Here is a 21,502-nt window from a genome sequence, read left to right as displayed (position 1 = left end):
GGGAGAGAATCCCTGGGAACGAGGTTAACAAATCAGTGCAAAGTTTATCTCAGATCGGAAGATCAACAGGAACAAGAGAACATTCAGAAGCTTTCCTCTTCAGATCAGCGGTCTTTTCTCTGTAAAGGTAAGAGTTGTTTCATATAAATGAATGTCTTTAATGATTGTGTTCCTTTACATTTTGACACGTTCAAGCGTATTGTGCCTTTGAAATATGTGCATTTGCTCGTTGATGGAATTTGCTGACAGGCGGAAGTTCGGCATATTTTTATGGCCAAAAGTTAGTATCATACCGTTGTAAATATAGACATATCTCATCATAAGTAAATTAAACTAGTGGGTGGTTTGTTTTTAAGATTTTCAAGCATACAACAGTGCTGATCTGACTTGTACGCTAATATATCGATCAATAACACCCCCGGGCAACCATTCGGGCATTTCAGGAAGTTTGAAAACTAAGTGTTACTTAGTATTCAAATAGACCTTTTCACGGTTTATGACGCTATCTTGGCTGGGGGGGGGGGCAAACAGGGCTAATATTAAAGTGAATGTCTATGGGATTTTGGCCCACTTGGGACGCTATAAAGCCGCTACAAAGAGGCGAATTTCCACAGCGAAAATATATTTTAAAAGAAATTTGTACTGAGATTATTTTAAACGATTTCATACAAACCCTTCAAATCAACATTATCATGCAAATTACCATGAAATTAGAAGCCACATGAGAAGATTTATAATTCGAATTTACGGACGTCGTACCCTCTTTTTCTGTTGAATGAATATCTATAAAACTATTTAAGGTAACGGCAAATGTTGGAAACCCGCCTCTATGTAGCGGCGTTATAGCGGTTCGAAGTGGGCCAAAATCCCATACATTAACTGTAATTTTAGCCGTGTTTGCCCCCCAGCCAAGATGGCGTCATAAACCGTGAAAAAGTCTATTCCATGTCTATTCTTCCCATCTCTGATCCAGAAAGCTGTTCAAATGTACCCAAATGATTGCAGTCCTTTAAGGACCTTCGTTTTTTAGCTGATCTGCCACCAATCTTACCATGTCAGTCTTCTCTTTCGAGAATGAACACACTATGACAGGGCGGCCTTGCCAACCCCCAAGAGGCAAGAATCTTGAGATTCTCGTCCTAGAGCTGGGAAAAGTATTGAGAACATTAAAAGGTTGTGAGATATGCCAAATTTCCGAGTGGGTGACCTACAGCACATGACAACTTTGCCACGGTTTAAGTGTGTACCCAGATGTTTGGGGTCGATTAATATGGATATATCCAAGCTATTGCTCTGTGTCATGGAATATGCATACTTCACGGGCCGAATACTCCACGAACATGCGGCCGACTTTCAGAAGCACAAACCCTTTGAAGTTGGGTGCAATAAGTTTCTATTAGTTTTAAACGACAAGTTCAGACGTAAGAAAAGTTCCCACGTGAAGCCGAAAAATGTTGGAAAATTGTTTGTCACGCAAGCCGCTCAGAGTAATAAACAATCTCGACCGCACCATGATCAAATCTCAGCTGTCTCTCATTTCAGAAAATAACTTTTTCTTCGGTTCAGTCTTCTACATGTACATTGTCCAAAGCTGCAATTTATCTCCAAATTGGACCTGGGTTTGGTAATTGCTGGTTTTCAGTGTCACGCCAATTTCAAAATAGATCAAAATAAAAATCAAAACCGTTCAATAGATAAAGTCCAGAATCTGGGAAATGAAAGGAGGTACATATACAAAGACCCTCGCCAAAATTCAGGCCAGAGGAATATTTCGTATACGATATATCCGAAGAAATGTTTTACCCAAACTTATAGTCAAAAAAGATTTGTATGGAGACGCCATGCTGGTGCTCACCTGGATAAGCTCCAACATGGCGGACGGAAACCAACAGAAACATCCGAGTTTTGCTACAAAAGCTTGAATTTAATCTTCGAGAAACTCATAAACATTAAAGTAATACTTTTTCTAATACATGAGCTGTTTAGATCGCAAAATTTCCTGAAATATGTCATGTTTTTAACCTACATGACAGCTCTCTTGGTCGTCATGTAAATGCCGCGTCACGCAAAAGCTTAGAAATTCAAGCGCGCTCTATCACAAAACCAAGAACCCTTTTGAAGCGAAAATTTGTATGACAATTAGTTTTCAGGTGCTCTAATGCATCGTGAAAGTAAAATCTCGGTAGGATCGATAGTTTTTTAGTTTGAGTTTTAGTGACGTCATGTGAAAACTAACAATTGGTGTGTTATATGAATCGCCTGAGCTAAGACAACAACAACTAATAGTATTTTGAAATCGTAGAATAGTCCTCGAGCTCGTTCCCACTTCTGTCTTCTCCCACTTATGATCATCCTTTCCGGAAAGGAATGATCGTGTCTTCTAGACTTGCTTTGACGATCAATCTCTTATATTAGGACTTATTAGGAGCTGAAGTGGTATTTGCAGACGGTTTTTACCATCCTGCGACTACGAAGAGGGACCTACATTTGGCATAAGAAGTACTTCCCTTTATCTTCTTACAAAATATAATTAATCCATTAGTTATCACAATCGTTCACACTGAAACCTTGAAACTCAGGGTAATCTCATACCTTGTCTAAAAAAGAATGCGTCACAAAACAAACTTTCTGTTTCTTTTCCTCATGAACTCAATAAGCACAACGTATAACGCAGAAATCAATGTTATTGATGCAGATGTCGATGTTGGTAGTACTAATGCTACTACTTGGGTACTTCTCATGGACAGTGACTTAAAATCAGTATATGCAGTTTTGTTCAGTTGTACATATCCAGTGATTTAATTTGTGACAATTGTTCAGAAACTCCTAATCTTGGGCTGTAAGAAATAACCTTTAAAGGTGAACGATAAACGGAACGTTTTGTTACTCTATCTGCTGGATAGGCAAATTCAATTGCGTACAAAAAACAGCCGTAGCCAGGTGTCTTTTTCGGCGCGAAAATACCTTCGACTTTCTGGAGGGAGGGGTTGGGGGTTGACATCGTTGTTTTAAGCACTTTTTGGAATACACATATTTTTCGAGATTGGTAAAGGTCATCATTAGGATGTTACAACCATTTTTATGTTTTTTCTTTCATTAGAATTTATTTATTTTTTAACCTCTTGAATTTTTATCCCGTTACTCGTTTTCTCGTTACTCCGTTACTCGTTACTGCGTTATTAGGGAACTTAAGAACCACGACGAAGTTCACGACGACGACGTCTGTTGACTGGGAAAAGACTGGAACGAGAACGTCAGTTTCGGCAGGAAAAAGGAAAGTTAAGATGCAGTCGGTCGGTAGGTCAACGACGACGACACTGAATGTAAACACAGATGTAAAACTGTGATGTTCGCAATGGCGTCTTTCAAAACAATGCAAGGTCTTATTTGTTCAAGCCGTACGTCTAATTTCATTGACGATGAAAACTTTTTTCTGTTGTCTGACCTTTTCGAGTGGAAATACACCTACTTTCCGTACGAAATTATTCAACTTTCAACTTGAATGAGATGACCGAGTCCGAGTGTCTGTCAGAGTTTAGATTTCGAAAAAGAGACATTCTGATGTGAGAGCTGTTTTCCATATAAAGTTTATTTCCTCTATATTAAAGATATGTGATTTGCCTTACCTAAATACGTACAAATAAATTTATCACAATTCACTTACGAGTTCGCTAGCTCGGCCTCCTCAGCTGTTGTCATTCTTCAAAGTAAAATCAATTCATTAGTCGAATTTTCAATCAACATCGCTTGTTAGGAGAAAAAAGGAACCATACCTGGATTTAGGAGGACAAGAAAATGCAAAGGCCTTCAAAAATCGCTTATCGCTAGTTCCATAGTTTGCTGGCATGATATCGAAATGAATGAAGACCATAATTTGTCGGATTTACACATGGAATAATTAGTCTGCGTTTGCCTCGCAACTGTAGATGCTTGTTTGGCGCTCGGTAAAAAGAACAGAAATATAACTAGGTGCAGCATTATTTAATGCTAGAAAAACTAATATGAGCGTATCATTTATTCGGCGTGCTCTCAGACTAGCCTGATTTATTTCTTGTAATAATTTTTCATACGAATTATTAAAGTCATTAAAAACGAAACAAAGGATGGATTGATTGATCATGAGATTCTCAATTACATCAGCATTTCGCTTGCCACAGTGGAGCCAGACGGTGGAACAGTAGGTTAAATGTGGGAGAAAATAAGCCAGATACAGCCTCTTCTTGGCATGCATGAGAAGGGAAAACTCAACCCAAATTTCTGTTTAAAGATCAGTTTTAAAGCTTGTTAAGTACATGTAACTGCTGCAGGAATATTTTTTAAATCGCTATTGCGCGAAACCTTTCCTTTGGTGGAAAACACATTGACATCTTTCTGTAAACATCACACTGCAACTAACAAAAGGGAATGCATTTCAAGGCTCGCAATTAAGCTCTGTTGTTGAAGTGTATTGAAAACGATCCACAGAATCTCCACCCAAAAATCGCAACTTCCATTCATTGCCTCGGAACTCAATGAATCCGATCTGATTCGCACAAATTTCGGAGTATCTTCGACAACAACTCGAAAGACGTCCGATGAGTAATTACTGAGCCCTCGGGTACGAAAAACAAGCGTTGTTCTCCATTTCTGAACGACACACGCAGGGGCGTAGCCAGGATTTTTCCAGAGGTACGCCCGACTTTTTCTACATCGTCTCCCCCCACCTCCCACTCCAAATCTCAACATTTTTTTAAGGTGCCTTTATTAAAAGGTGGGGTTAACGTTTGTAAGCCAAAGCATTTTTGCTGTTTCTGAAATGACACAACCTCTAAAATTCCTTAATTCTGTCGGCTTGCTATGTTCGTTGACGTCAACCGTTTATCATTAATCACAGCTATTAAAAATCAAGCTTGTAGTGACTTTTGTTTACAGATGAATGTTTTTTATTGCTTTTTGTCACATTGTTTTTGACCGACAAAAGCACCACACATAAACGTAATTGTGCCCTATTTCTTCTACTGCGAAGAGAGATAGTGGACAAAACAACGCGTTCACGCTTTACATAATGATGCCTGCTATATATATAAATCATCCAAGATTCGGTTCTCCAATTAATGTCATCGCTTCTCTGGAAACCGATTTTTTTGGTTATATTTATTTTATTTTATTTTTTTCTCCTCAACTTTTTGGGTACGCACTTACGAACCGTGACACCCAATTTCGTATTCAGAGTCTTCTGGCCTTTTGGTCAGCGGGGCAACGCTCTACCCAGAAGACTCTGGGTACGAGATTGAAACCGGGCGAATTTTAAAGTCCCGTAAACTGGAGTACTTAATTAAGGCCTGTTTAAAAGAAGGTGGGGGACCCCAGGTAGTTAAGGTAACTCGCTGAGGTGGGGTAACCTCGCCTGTCCATATCATTTCTTATTTTAATTTGATTACGTACGTTTACATGATAGATGTGGATGATTACCACATCTTCCTGGAGTCCTCCACCTCCATGTAAACAGGTCCTTGGTAACAATGACAAAGATATGGCTGAAGAATGCAAACAATGTACCAAGTTGGCAATTTACACCTTTACTAAATGCGACCACTAGGCATTCTCTTTAGACTGTTCTTTGCTATCTTAAACTTGAAATGAACCCTAGAGATATGGTCCAAAATATTTTTGGAGTGTGACTTTTGAGAAAGTGTAAGAAATAATAAGTTGTCATCTCGTCCTGATTGTATCACAAAACTCCTTTGTTCAAAATTTGTTTTGACTCTATCATTGGCTTATAAGTCTACTATGAACTGGATTTCTGTCAAATTTCATCACTTTTTAAGGAGTAGATTGCAAGATAATGTCGTATATGTTACAGGTCAAAATCAAATTTAGATCAAATTTTTTAATCCAAGTTAATTCTCCATTTTTTTTTTCTCCTTGAGCCCTGACTATTCGTGAATTAGGGCTAGGAGACAAGGAAATTGAAAATCAACCTAGGTTAAAAGTACATTTTTACCTTAATGTCAGCATAGTCCCTAGGCATTCTCGGCTCGGTCAATCCTGGACTCTACCGTGAGCTGTGACGTCACCGAGAGATACTCGCCTGCTCTCTCCCAGGCTTCGCGCGGACAACGGTTCAAGAGAGAACGCCTAGGGACTAGGCTGCCTTAATGTAATTTTGGACTGTAACATACAGATTATAATTTCGAGAAAGGTCGTCGGTAAAATGTGTACGCGACAATCCCAAAAGGTAATATGGGATATGATCATGCAGTGCACTGTTCCTAACGACTGTAGCTATCAAACCTACTGTTGCTGCTTTCCTTTAGCACTTGCAAAAATACCATGAAATTTTCGAAAATAAGCCCCAGGGCTTATATTTTTCAAAGGCGCTTTTTGAGGGGCTTATATATAGAGAGAAATTTGCTTTTGAAAATCAGCTAGGTTTATACTAGGAAGGAAATTTACGTTTCAAAATTGATTGGGCTAGCTCATAGTTGGAAAGAAATTTATGTCAGTAATTTTCAGAACGTTTTTGCTGAAACTCGCCTTGAGGACAAAGATCTTATAATTACTAAAACTCAGCCATGCAAGTACTTTTTCTATATGGAACGAGGAAATCCAAGCCAAGAATTTAAAGTGAACCACCACGCAAACAGCAATATACTGTGAGACTTTTTGACTGGAAGCATTTGGCGCACGTAATAGTTCTTTGACAAATGCAAAAGTTTATGTGTTACTGTACAGTTTTTGCTTTGTTTAATTTTGAATGTGAGGACAATTTCCGGGAGGGTTTTTTACGTTACGAGGTTTGCGGCTTATATTGGAGGGGCTCATACATGGAGAGGCTTATTTTCAGAATTTTACGGGGACGGTACGGTATGTCCGTGTCCCCCTGTGCTATTCTTTCAAATTTCTTTGTAGCCAACAGTGCACTGTACAGTACCGCAAATGATCCCAAGACCGCAAAAGGATCCCCAAAATGGACCGCAAATGATTCTCGACCGCAAGTGATCCCCAAAGTCGACCGCAAATGATCCCGAATTTAATAGGAATGACTTGGACTCAAGTTAGCGGATCATCGTGTCGATTTTGTTATTATTACAGAAAGTAGGATTAAAAGCTAAAATTTACTTCTCAAATAAATACATGAATAAAAACTAAATGAAAAAAAAAATCAATCAAGTGTAAAAACGAAGTCGGTAGGCAACACACGACTTTTACCTCATGCTAAAATGCTGCTTGTTCCAATGAATTTTGTCTCTGGGGGTAGATTATACCTCTGAAGGAAAACGTTTTGACTGAGCAAATGTGATTTTTGCCGCTTATTTCATACTGAGAGGTCATGACACGCATTTTCTGCGGTTATTGTTGTTTCTGGTCGGCATGATTTGCCCTTTGATGCAAGAGCATTTCCTTTGACCTCTTTTGAAACGCAATGCTCTTCATTGTCGCTAAATAAGGGTTTTAGGTTGTTTAATGTTCTCCAAAGTGCCTCCCGGATCCGAATAATTAAAAGCGATTTTCTTTTAGTCCGTGAATGTGACGGTTTCCTACGATGTTTTATCACGCGATAACTACTTCTTACCACGCTTTTGCGTTTCTCTACCAGGTTTAGATTCCTGGTAACTGTCTCCAGCAAAGGCACAACAAATGAATATACTTATAAGCGACAATAAAACTATTCAAGACATGTTCATGAGCTGTAAGCAAGTATCTATTTCGAAATAGACCGAAACCTGTGGACATTGACAAGTTCGGGGCATTTTGACTTGTGTTTATGTTAAATCATGTTCTTTTTCGTAACGAGCACCCAAGTTACGAACAAATGTCTTGCTGTTTATCACGTAAAATTAACTCTTCAGAGCAAAATCAAAATTATCTGAAATTAATTTCACACTTCCAAAGAGATCAGTAAAGTCAATAAAGCGGGTGTTCTGTAGAGGGTACCCGGCATTGTATTCCTCATTAGACAATGCAAGTTGAACTTCTAGACGTTAAAATAATAGAGTTTTTTTCTACGTAACGTCCTGCCTGTCTTAAATTTTTCAGCGACGAAAATTGACCTGAGATGTAGCGTCCTCTTTCCCTTTTTCTTTAGAAGGCGAGAGAAAAAGGTTTCTTGTTTATAATCGGTCCTTTTTTGTAAGCAGTCCCATAAAATCCATTCCATTCCTCAAGTTTTTACGGGATCATTTGCGGTCGACTTTAGGGATCACTTGCGGGAGGACCATTAGCGGTCCATTTTGGAGATCATTTGCGGTCTCGGGATCATTTGCGGTACTGTACAGCACTCAAAATTACCACCCAAAATATCTTTTGCGATTGCATGCACTTTTTCTGACAACCTTTCTCGAAATAGCTGTATATTTATAGGGGTGTCATTAAAAGCCGGCGGCCGGGGATTTCCCCCGTCTACTATGAGTGTGGCCCCCGGCTACTTTTATTGGAAAATAAAAGGAAAATAGAACCAAAAGTTTGTTTACCCGGCAACTTGAAATCTAAGTGACATCCCTGTATTTACATTGCTCATGAAACTTAAGGCAACAATTAAAACATTAGCACTCTCAAATTGCTTCCTAAGTACTCACGCTCAGCACTAATTTAATGTGCACGTGCTGAGGTCACGTCATATATCGAAAGGCAACAAAAATGAACATAAATGTCTTTTCATCTTTAATATCCTGATTCACACTTTTTCTAAATATTTATTGGCCGCATACCTCCTCATGGTGTCAAAATACACTTTTTGCAGTAAAGGGGCCGGATATATCAGTTCTACAGAGAAACCTTGTTCAGCCACTATTTATACCCTGTTGAAGACACGTCAACGTTATTTCATTAACCTGATTTCTTTGCATGTGAGAATTACTTATTTAATAATCCAAACTAACATGGAATTAAAATGACTGAAAAGTGGGTTAAATCCAAGGCAGATGGGACGCTACATATAAGTTTGAGTTAGCAGGGAGTTTGAGTTGTCCCAGTTTGAGCTACGAAAGCTCTACCATAGTATCAGATAATTGAAGAAGTTCAGGTGCATGAGAGTGTGCCTTTAGTTGTATTAACTCACCATCTACCCTCCCTTAGACGTATGTTTGGATAAAATCTGTTTGGCTAATACCCCATGCCATGATGGTTTTTTGGTTAAGCTTGAACCTAGAAACTAAGGTATATCACTGTGTGAAATAAACTCAAGGACTGGAGCAGTGCAAGACTGTGTTCAGTGCTCTGACTGAAATTCAAGTTTTCTCCTCTCCCAACCCTGTCTGTCACCCTTAAGTTATTGAAAAAGCAGAACGATGGTTTTAAAGAATCAAATGGATTACTCAAGAGAGAATTCCGAAATTTCTTAAGTAAAGTTCCTTCTTCTAGCTTATCCTTTCGGTCTTTTCTCCATAACGACTATGAAAGTATTTCTCTCAAACCGACCAATCCAGATGAATTGTAGGACATCTGGGCCCAGTTGTTTAACAGGTGGGTAACGCTATCCACCGGATAAATCACTATCCATCGGATAACGTAATCGGTTTTTGTAATACTTGTCCACTGGATAGTGATTTATCCGGTGGATAGTGCTATCCAACTTTTGAACAACCGGGGCCTGTAATACTTTCAAGGACTTAAGATAAAGCTCCTGGGTGTGATAATATCACTATGCGTGTCACCAAAAAGTCTTTTGATCTTTTTTTCGACCCTCTCTCAATCATAATTAATCTTTCGTTACCTAAAGGTATTTTTCCTTATAAACTAAAGTGGCCAAGCTCATTCCTGTCTTTAAGTCTGGGGAGCCTGATCTTTTAAAAAATGATCGGACCTATTTTACTATTAGCAAATTTTTCCAAAATATTCTTTTGAAAAGGTTATGCTTAATTGAATATCTTCCCACGTAGAAGGTCACATGTACCAAGCCATGATTTTTTTCTTGAAAGTTTTACAAATTTTCATTATTTATGAAAGTGCTAAAGACAGGAATCTTCGGGCTTTTTTTAGCCGAGTACAAAATGCAATTGCAATATTTTTAACCAAATAGTATTGTAACTGGCCGGGATACCCATTCTTAACTGCCAAAGATGAACTTGTTTATTTGAACCGCTTTTTTCCCCATAGGCTTTGAAAGCTCTTTGGAAACTTTGATTGTGATTTTCCAAAATGTCTCACCAAAGGTTTTTTTCTGACTGATTATGAAGAATTTTGAAATTTCAGTTTTGACGGGAATTCTCGATAACAGACAGCCACTCTTAATGAATTCATACCCAGCAATTTACAGTTGAGTACAAAATATAAATCAATGTAAGAAAAGAGTAGTTCGGCTGCCCACAGCAACCATAGAGGGCTAAAAGGATAGGGCAGCCATACTTAGGTGATTACATTAAGATTATGTGATTGTTAAGGACCGCTATCATGCATGTCAATACAGCTGCACACCTTAACTCAAAACACAAAGTAAAAAATTAAAGGGAAGACAGGAAAATGAATAAAACAAAAGAAAGCTAAAGATTCGTACCAGTTAGTAACTGAACCAACAGTCTAAGCCAGATAAATTATGTTGTTCCTAAAATCTGCAATATTAGGAAATTATATTTTTCGATATTAAACATTGACGTAAGCTTTGTCTTAAAACATTTTAGATAGGGCACTAGAGCATTCACCAAGCTAAAATATTTGTGCATTCTTCTGTTAAATTGACATGGTCAAGGTATTATCAATCGCCCACTCTGTTCTATGGGAATAATTAGTTTTATTATATATACACCAATGAAATATCAGGTGAGATTGCGCGCGAAAACTTGATATCTTCACATATGAAAATAACAATTGTTATCTTCAAATGTGAAAATATCACCTTTGCTATGGCTACATAATAAATCGCGCCTTTCACACCAAAAAACTATTAACAGCCCACGATTGTAAATATCGAGAATCGCTGGCCAGGCCAAAAAAATCGAAAATTCTGATAATTTGTCAGAAACACCCCTTTGGGGAACTATCTTCGAAAAAAATATTTTTAACTTTCAAGATTCTATAGTGTTCGAGAAAATGAGGAAAAACGAAAATAGCGGTTTTTACCTAATTAATTATGCAAAAATTAGAGTAAAAATGGCCTACTTTATCGCATCGGTACCGAGGCAAGATTCAAAGCTATAGAACAAAAATATTTTTGTTTAAAAGCATTTTATCTTTTCTTTCTATCCATGGTATGTTTTAAACCATAAACACGATTTTGAATTTTCTACGGTTTTTTAAAAACTACCACCAAGCGCACTTTTTAAAATGGGTAAAAAATGAGCAACTTCAGAGGCAAAAAACTCACCTTGGTATGTGTGATACCTGGCCAAAATGTATACTAGGACAAAGTTCAGCTCTTATATTAACAGATTATGGAATAAAAAATCTGGGTACTCCAGATTCGCCTTAACAAAATAAACAGTTTCGTGACCACCAGTGGCAAAAGGTCACAAATTTGCATAAGTCAAATTTGTAGAGAAATGATGCCGCCTGACTCCTCTTTCTAGTTTCGGTTCATGGTATATTCGTAGGAGAAAGGATGAAAGCGCCTTTAAGAGCAGTTGTCTGTAAGATTCGAGCTATATTGAAAAGTCGCTGCCACACTATCTCACCGAATTGGCTAAAAATTGGCAACTAGACTTGATTTTGGGTCTTTAATAAGGAATAGGTAACTTTAGGTTCTAATTCCTCCTATTTCGGAAATTATCGATATGGCCGGTTTTTGGGTGCCTTGGACCGGCGCCATATTGGTTAATAGAAGCTGGTTTTGAGCCTTCGACTACAACCCTGTCTTCAAAGCTAATCTTCCTTTGCCGATACACATTGAAAGAACAATCCCTCTTTATTGTATTTTTAGAAACTACTTCGAAATTGATAACGTTTTCGCAACGATCGATTAAACTTTTGGTGGGTATACTTTTTGAATTTTTTAGACCCGCAAAATTAACAGAATTTTAAAGGCGTATATCTCTTTTGCCACATCGCATTGAAGCTTGCCACTCCGCCTGAATATTCATTGTTTGTAGTCAAATCCAGTTCGTTAATAAAAAAATTGGGCAAATTTAACGGAGCAGAAACAAAAGTAATGAATGGAAGAGTGTTCTAGCGACTTTGTCAATAATCTTTACACCGAATACTCGCCAGGTGTTGCCAAAATTACAATCGATAATAGAATTTCTGTCATTAAATCTGAGTGATCTGTGTAATAAAATTAGCCTCTGTAATATAATCGATAACTCTGCTGCGAAAAACAGTATAAAAAAGGCAGATTGTATAAGGAAAAGGAAAATGAATTTGTTATGTTTATGCTACGACACGTAAACAAAATGCAACCATCACAGTCGAACTGGAATTTTCCTGATTTTCCTCCAGTTCCTTTATCGAAACCAGAGCTTTTAAAATTAACCATAGTAATGAAAGTTGAGATGTATTACCTTACTCGACGACAAAGATGCCAGTTTCCACCTTGATCGAAAAAAAGTAGTATTTTCCCACGCATATCGCGGGTCGTCACGTTCCTTGCATGGCGTTACAACTCACGTGAAACCGCCTGGTTTCAAACAAGTGAACTGAAGAATCCGTAAAAATCTTAGCCAGGCAATAAATAATGGCAGTTGATATAAGTTATCATTATTGGTGAGCGAGGATGCGATGATAGTTCCAGCTACATGTATTTACAGCGTTTGAAGATTCACTCAAAACTCATGATCAGATACATGAGCCCTTGAAATAAACATCATTACTTCCGGTTTTAAAAATTGGGCGTTGGCAAAGCAATGAATATACTCATTCTACCTTGTACACCATTAACAACGGTTCCGTGTACAATTTTCAGGTATTTTGTCTCAATCACGAAGCCTGTTTTGAGGAGATTCTTTGTCTTTCCATAAAGGGTTTTTTGATAAACAGAAAAATTGGTTCAATTGGAGGGGGTTAAGAAGAATGAGGGATGAGCCCAGGACAACAAAAACCCCACAGTCACCCCACCGAACGGCTTTAAAACTGTGCGCACATGCCTCACCCGCGGGAAAATTCCAGATTTTCGTTTCCTTGAAAAAGCCTAAAATCGTTAGTCAATGCATGGACAACTCAAGACAGTCCCAATTCAAAATAAAGTAAACAGCAAAAAAAATTCAGTTAGCGACCAGAGTGTTTATCCGATATCGCGAACAATGAGGAGTGATTGAAGATGTGTCAGCAGTTTAATGTAAAATCATTTACCATGCTTATAGACATTTCGACAACATAAGTGTACCGATTGACGTAATAGCAGTGGTAAAAAACGAACGCTTTTTACTGTCGGACGATGACGTCATCGTACAAAAGGCGTCTTCACTCTGGCATCCTGAATGTCAAACCGTCAAAACCTAATTTTCTCTGCTCGTCAACTCAAAAACGCCTCTGAGGACAAGTAGTGGTATTGTGCTTGTTAGTAAGACGTCCAACATAAGGAAACATTCATAATCAACTTGGTTAATGCATTGATAAAGGGAAACTTTCACCTTTACCCTTAGGGACAGAGTGCAAAAGCGCAAAAGATTTTTATTTCAGTTCTAGCATGTGTTGTCTAGCGATTTGCCTTGAGCTTCTCTAAATTTTCCAGATCAAACAAGCTGTGCCCATCGTACATAATCTTGTTTGGGCTCCCTTGAAAAATTGCACTTCATCAGAAGCCTTCAAGTTCATCCTCCGCCGCGACAACTTCATGATCTATTTTAATGGGTGGTTTTCTGGAACTATCCTATGGCTTGTCCTTTGTGGTGGTCACTGTATTAGCGAGCACGTTTCAATTTCTCTCCAGCAAAAGTCTCTATCAGGAGCGTAGCCAAGATTTTCCAGGTGTGCGCACAATTTTCAAAACTTGCCCCGGCTAACATCTTACTCAGTTCTCTCGTAACGTTTCCCCATTACATTTACTAATTCTGTTGACTAGGTGAGGTTATGCGTGGATGAAATGGCACTTGCAATCGGTGAGAAAATTAGGTTAAACACTTTACCCCCACACGACTCTCACGTTTTGCTGACGCTTTCTACCTAAGAGGAGAAAAGTGAAGCTTTGCCTTCCCCACTCCGTGTAAAAAAATATCGTTCGGCTGTTCAATCTACTTTTAGAAAACAACAAATTTCCCAACTTTAATTTTTAATAAAGGTATAAGGGTAGGAATCCAAATAGTTTTCAAATGTTCTTCAAAATGTACGCCATGCAAATTGAGTATTTCACTGATTTTAACACGATGATTGTGAAGTAGTGTCTAGTGAGTATGGGGGCTAATGCCCCATCGCAAAAATTTAAAATTTAAAACAAAAATCTTGTATAACCGAGTAGTACGCATTTTTTGTTTTTTTAATGAGTTGTGAAAAATCTCAAATTGGTTTCTTCTTGAATGTATTATACTCTCATCCATTGAGTGTTTTCAGTCTTTCCGATATGCCCGTCGGATAGCGGAAGTTAACGTATATGATCGATTACCTGAAAAGAAGCTACGATCCTAACTTTCCACCTTCATTTCTTTTCCCTAGCCATCATTTTTTTCCCGCAAGGAATTTTTCTCTGTTTTACATAATAATTGGTCTTGCATCTTATCGATTTTGAGAGCCTAGTCCTGTGCCGTATTCTGATGCGATCTTCTTTATGTAGCTTTCCCCCCATAGTACAGCTCCTTACTGAACAAAAACGGTTTTAATTGAGTCTATTCAAAGAACTAGCCAATATTATTCCAGTGGTAAGCACGATGTTCCTAATTCCCTCTAGTCCCCGTCTTAGACGCTTTCATGTGCATTGGTTAAATTTTCTTTTCATAAGCTACTATGCTCATAATCGCGCGTGCTGATGTCATTTATGAGTAAACTAGGGTATCTAAAAGATAGTAATGCTGCGGCACATTCTGTTGATACTGGCATTAGTTAGGCAGTGGGACTTAAAAGACTCGAAAATGACATTGAATGTCCTATTTACATGTTGGAAAGTACTAGAATAATTACTATCAGTCTATACAAAGACCTCGTGGGAACGTTGTTTAAAAAATGATCAAGTGGTTATCAACTCTGGTTTTCCCACAATAAATTGTAGGAAATGATAAAAATTCAGATTGTTTATCCATATATTTAATATACGGTGTACTATCTTTTCTCTGGAAACACGATACTTTTCTTGCTGTTAACGTTTATTGCACTTAGTTAAGTAACAGTTATTTAGCTATATATTTATAGAAAACAGCAACACAAAAAACGGGAAAAAAAAGAAAGAAGGGAAAAAGAGTTCGGTAGGACTCGAACCCGGTACCATAGGCTCGACGCGACTACACCTCACCACTGAGACTGCCTCCGTAATTTTGGGAAACTTCCGCCGGCAAGATGATCGCCAGCCGCAGTAATCGAGCTATTAACAGTAAAAAAACAATGTAAACGCATATTCCATGGCAATGAATGAATGAAAGAACATAATTATGCTTACGGCCTCGTCTGCAACGTGGGACACAAAACATATGTTTTGTTATCTCAATTTACGCTGTTATTTTGAAGCGAATGGTCAAAATCACATCCATTTTCGGCTCATACAGGTTCTTAAGAATAGCATGGCATGACATTTTCTCACTTTCACATCACCTTCTAGCAAGCTGGAATTTGTATATTCCCCGTGTTGCGGAGTCGAAGAGCAAATACTCATCTTCTCGTCAGGTTTAACACGTGGACGAGTCAAAGGCTCTTGAATTGAAATCCAATCCCCAAGTTAACCATCGTACTCATCTGAAAGACTCCTGCGTGTCTTAAATTTGGTAAGACCTCTAACCGTGCTGTAGAAAATTTGCTACAAAGAAAACTCTGAGTCTGGGCAGCGAACGATGCGAACTTCCCCGTGTTTTTATTTGAGTTGTTCTTGGCGCAATGCACTCTGGTTAAATGCAATGCATTGTGGTAAAAAGTGATGAATTTGAGAATTCGTCGCCACTTATATATTTCCCTTAAATCCTGATTATGTTGCTGTTCGCTCCCTACGGTCGCTCCGCAGCAAAAAATAAAAATTATTTTATCGAAGAAAGAGTGAATAAAAGGTGTCATGAGGCGTTTGTGATTTTATGAATTACTTGACGCGGTTCTTTTCTTACGGCTTTTGTCCGTTGACGAAATTGCTACTTGGGTTTTCTTGGATTAAAAAGGGCGAGCTCTTTCTAAACGTGGCGTTGTTTATGGGACCTTAGTATTCATAACAGAATTAGTCGTCATTGGCAAACAACGAAAAAGCTTTTATGTGGTAAGTTACAGTGATGAACCTAGCCTCGAGATGGTCATAATTTTGTCATACCTTCATGCAATTCAGTGTTGGTCTGAGAATTTTTTGTTATGGAAGGGGGGAGGGGGCGGTGGGGGTGGGGGTAATGAAAACTGTTAAAGAGTCTTCTACAAATCAAAATAGTTGCAAATGCTTACGGGAGGCCCTACCTATATGATGATTAGAAGGGCAATATTTGGAAAGGTGCATTGTCGTGGAGTTAAGGAGATTTGACTAATCAGTCAATTTCCCAACCTCGTCCCTATAGGCCCTAGGGCTTTACCCATCTTTTAAGGGAAAAGCCCTGGGGACGAGGTTGCCAATTTCCCGCCAAACATAAGGGCGTGGCCAGTGGCCCCAAAATTGTGTTCGCTAGCCCCGGGCTGGCTCGACTTTTGAGATACGGTTATGGAGTTATAAACAGTGAGTTCATAATCTGTATAGCCTGCTCGCTCCAAAGCGACTGCATTTCCCTTTCCAGAGACCCATCAGTTACTGTATGACCCTCTCGGATCAGATTTTATGTCCGTGATGTAATACTGGTGGTGAGGTCAGCCCACAAGCAGAGTCGTGAAAAACACCGACACTTGAGCCTTCACGTTCAAAACATTCCTGGCTATCGGAAAAAAAAATAAAGAGCTTTTAAAAATACTAAAATAAAATGTCATTTCAAATTTCACTTTGTCACCGTTCGAAAATTATTGTGAATCAGACCGTATGAAAGTTCACTCAAAGAGGGGGAGGGGGGGTTGGTAGTTCTTAACAGTTTCAGTTTGCTAGAAAATTAAAAGTTACGAAAAAATACTGGGCGAACTGCAGAATACATGAAGAATGAGAAAGAAAATAAAAAACAACTTCCTGTTCAAAGTCGGGTGAAACGTTTAATAGCGTCAAGAAGACTGAACTTGATTAAGGTTGTTAATTTCAGTTCCGTTCCAGCGTGCAGTTCATTGTCCTCCTAAAAATAGCTTCGTCTCCCACCGAACATTCCATGTCATATTTTTCGGACTTATCATTCGGTAATGACGGTACGATCAGGTAATTTGACTTGATGAGTTCTTTAATTTCATTTCATGTACTAGTTTTATATCTTACGCTGGAAAGATCTGCCAAACAGTGTACATTAGCAAAGGTATGTTCCTGTTTACACGTGTAATTATCGAATACCATATAATTTGCATAAAACTGCAGTGCACGGTTTGTTTTTCTAGCCTTTTGATAAAAATTGACAACGTTTGCGTTATCTTTGTGTGAGGAAATATGTAATTTGTAGCTGTATACAGCGAAATACTACAGAGAAAATTGTAACTGTGCAGTACACGAGCAGCTCACTATTGGTCTGGCAAATCGAAGAGCAAACTTGAGCTAGTACCGTGTGTAACAAAATTTATAATTTTCATTTTAGCGAGAATTTCAAGCTCTTCGTAAGGTCAGAATCAAAAGATCATCTTTTTACATTAGAAGGAAGGGTTTTTAAGCGATAGATAGGCTTTAAGAGGCACGATCAATTTTTAAAGAATTTTCTTTTCAAATATTCGCCGAATTTTGTTTGGAAGTTTTAGCGGCCAAGTGGCTGAACCATTGCGTATTCATGCAATTATATTTCTGCTCCATTACATTTGCCCAATTATTTTATTCAACAGTCTAACTTACCTATAAACAAACTATGTTTAGTTAAAATGGCTTAGTCTAAATCGATGTGGCATCGGTGATATTGACCTTCCAATTTATACCAAATTTGTGTACCTTTTAAGTAACGAAAAAGTGCTGTGAGAAGTTATAGCCGTTCGTAGCTCAGGCTTAACCATTTTCAGATAAGAGTAGGTAAATGAAAGGAGGAAGGATAGTTCTTTGCAACTGTATGAGTCACGATTAAGTAATTTTAATGATAAGGCTAGAATTAATTACTGTAAATCTCCTTCAGTTCACCAACATGGCGGCCCCTCGAGGCCTCGTCAAAACTGTTATTCCTGTATCTTTGAAACCAAAGAGAATTCGAACCTTATAATATGCATTCAGTATTTAGGACACCATTCTAAGACTACATGCCGAAAATCAGCCAAATCGATGAGGTACCGTGTCAGGCCGAAGTTCGAATTTTACAGAAAATCACTCTTAAATGAAGCTAAAATTAAGTAAAGGATCAGAAAAATTTATATCCCTGATAACAAATAGCTGTGAAGGTTGGTGACACAATGTGGCAAATTTGCATGATGCATCTGCATATTCCTATCGTAACTGTCAGCATCACGCAATGAGGCTTAAGAATAGCATAACCAAGAGAATGGCTAATATTAAATGTTTGGTAATTAGTATGTTAGCTCTTCTTAATTGTACATTACAAAATTAAGGTTGCTCACAAATTGTTGTCGGGTGTTGGAGTACTGTATTCTGCAATTGCGTGACCGTTGTCAAACTCAGCACAGTCACACTTTATTTTTACCGGTACGATAAAAAAAATGTGAGCTTATGAAGTGTGTAAAGAAATATTATTCATGTTAGATGACTTAACTTTACTTAATTCACCTGAATGAGTTTTGTAGCCATACATCTTTCTTGGAGCGGGCACATGCTTTTATGGTACCGATGGTTCATTCATCAAGGCATTTTAGGGGATTTGCCATTAATACTATACATCAGACCCTAAGTTTTCAATCAATAAAAATCCGAAATAGTTAATTTTCTCAGAAGTTTTTCAAAGTTATATTTTGGTGAAATTGCCAAGTCTCACTTATTAAAAATAAGGTAAGTGAAGACAAGATTAAAGTAATTATTGCCCCCTTTTCTCTCTTTTATGAAATTCTTCCACCTCCTCTGTCTGCCTCTTCACTGTTCGTGCGTTCGACACTATTAAGTCCAGATATGATTTCGAACACCCAAAGATAGTCAAAGATCGCCAAGTGGACAAACCCGTAATTAATTGAGTCATTGATTAGCTGAAACCTTCCTTGAACGCTCAATAGAAAAAATAAATCAGATGGAGGGAGTACTGCACTGGGGTCGTTTTGGTGTTTTTTATTTTTTATTTTTTGAACCAAGAATATCGTAAAATTCCGAAAATAAGCCCCGGGGCTTATATTTTTCAAAGGCTCTTTTTGGGGGGCTTATTTTAGGAGGGGCTTATATTCAGAGGGGCTTATCTATGGAGGGAATTTTGTGTTTCAAAATCGATTGGGCTAACCTTATAGTTGGAAGGAAATTTACCGTTTTTGCTTTGTTTTACCTTGTATTTGAGGGCAATTTCCAAGTACAAGCCCCGGGGGGCTTATATATGGAGGGGCGATTTAACGGACGGTTTTTTACGTTACAAGTTTGGGGACCTATATTTGAAGGTGCTTATACAAGGAGGGGCTTATTTTCGGAATTTTACGGTATCCTTCATGAACCCATTTACCTTTCCATTTATTCACCAGGATGATGAACTGATCAAAATCAGCAAGGATGGATTTTTCCACTGGTACCTCATTCACCAAATTTTCACCTATCTTCATGTATCTTGACAGAGTTACACACACACACAAAAGCAACATTTGGGGTGAGCGAATCTACTTCCAGTTTTTCTATTCACCTTCTATTCTTTACAGATTAATTAAATGTCCCTTTCCTGAAAAGTTAGCCAGGCAAAATTCCTTGCAAAACAAAGACAGTGAGAAGACGATCAAAAGCCGGAGCAACAGAAGAAGAAAGGCAAAGGGAAAAAAGAGAGCTAGAGAGAAAGATCGATATAGGTTCGTAAGAGACGTCCAAATTTTGGCTTCTATGAAGTCCAATGTAGCAGTCTTGTGTTGCAAATCTCTTTTTCAGCCATTCCCACATCATGCTAACTGGCTAGCCTCAGTAATCGGCACCCACCCAGTTTAAGTCTTCCAGCTGGAATCTCTCCTGCGAGCGCCAGCGACCACTAATTGGGGCTGACGGTTTAATGATTTTGCATTGTTTTTAAACTCTTGCAAGCGATCCCTTGTGGTAGAAACAACATCAACATGGAACAGCACATATCGTAACTTGGAAATTGCATGCAATAAATTCTCTTCCTTAAAGTAGATGTGTCCGGTTTTCTTCTCAAAGAAACCTCCCGTGGTTAGATTCTCGTAAGAGACCACCTCCCGTTAGCGACCACTAAGTCTTCGCATTTTGGGTGGTCGCTTTCGGGAGGTTCGACTGTAGTCTCCTGGCCTTTTCCAGTTCTTCGGCGGCGTCGGTTGTTTCATGAGTTGCGCGTATAGATTTACACACTTAGGTGCTGCTACATTATATTTTGAAATCACTGAACAAATATCATTTTGTATTTGAAGGAAAACGCCCCTTGGCAGGTGGTACAACTCCGAGATATAACCCAATAATTACAATATTGAACACTGCTTACACTGCTTACATTATTTACAACATTCATACCATACTTACAATACTGACAATACTTATTGCTTACATTGCTAACAATACTACTGTTTTCAAACATTATTACATTTCGTATGCTTCAAGTACACAGTTGCATCGGAAGAAACTTATTTAAGGATAGTTGGCGTTATTGAGGCAGGATAAGCTACGGATGAAAGACATAGAGAATATCAGGGGGCGTTGGGAATAGCGCCATGGTAGAAACGATAGTTTCTACGTGATGTCGTGTAGGAATGACCATTGTTTGGGCAGAACATTGTTTGCTTCTGCTTGTGCTTGTATGTTGTAAATTGTCTTTAGGTGTTTGAGAAATCCTTGCAATAGAGGTATAGCTTCTTTTGTTTTGCAGAGCCAGATATAGTGCCTGGCAATAAGAAAACAAAAGTTGATCTGGCGTTGAAGTTTAGAAGAGTCTGATCTCAGGCCTAGTGAAACAGTCATGTCTGCAGAGTAACTATCGGGAATAATTTGGCAAAGTTTTAATCGCGTTATGATGCTCTCCCAGAGCAAATAAAATAAAAAAAAAAAAAAAAAAAAAAAAAAAAAAAAAAAAAAAAACTCCGAGATGACCTAAAAAGGGCAGTTTTTGCGGGAGAGATGTTTCGGATTCGTTTCGGAGGAGAGAAACCGCTGGACTACGATGACTTAGCTGTTTCCTAGGGCCTTTTGTAGCTGCCTAATTATACCTCTATTTGTGAAAAAGTAAAAATAGAATAAACCAAGGGACGGTTTGTTGTTTGTAATACGTAGTAAAAAAATCAGATTTCAACATCTCTGTCAAGGAAATGCCAACTTTTAGTGCGTGACTGACAGGCATGCAAAATTAGTATCCCTTCTTTCTGAAAATAAAATAAAACG

At 38.3% G+C, this 21,502-nt stretch overlaps 1 protein-coding gene across 1 annotated transcript in view; it reads left to right on the top strand.

The window, feature by feature from the left end:
* The first annotated feature begins 48 nt into the window (after positions 1-48).
* Positions 49-21,502, top strand: part of LOC140924076 (uncharacterized) — a 136,424-nt gene continuing 114,970 nt past the window's right edge. The window contains exon 1 of the mRNA XM_073374075.1: positions 49-127. The gene's annotated coding sequence lies outside the window, so the exon portion shown is untranslated. The remainder of the gene's footprint in view (positions 128-21,502) is intronic.

This window comes from Porites lutea, chromosome 14 (assembly GCF_958299795.1).
Source record: "Porites lutea chromosome 14, jaPorLute2.1, whole genome shotgun sequence".
NCBI classification, from domain to species: domain Eukaryota; kingdom Metazoa; phylum Cnidaria; class Anthozoa; order Scleractinia; family Poritidae; genus Porites; species Porites lutea.
The sequence above is the reverse complement of the archived record's forward strand: the minus strand, read 5'-3'. Positions and strand labels throughout refer to the sequence as shown.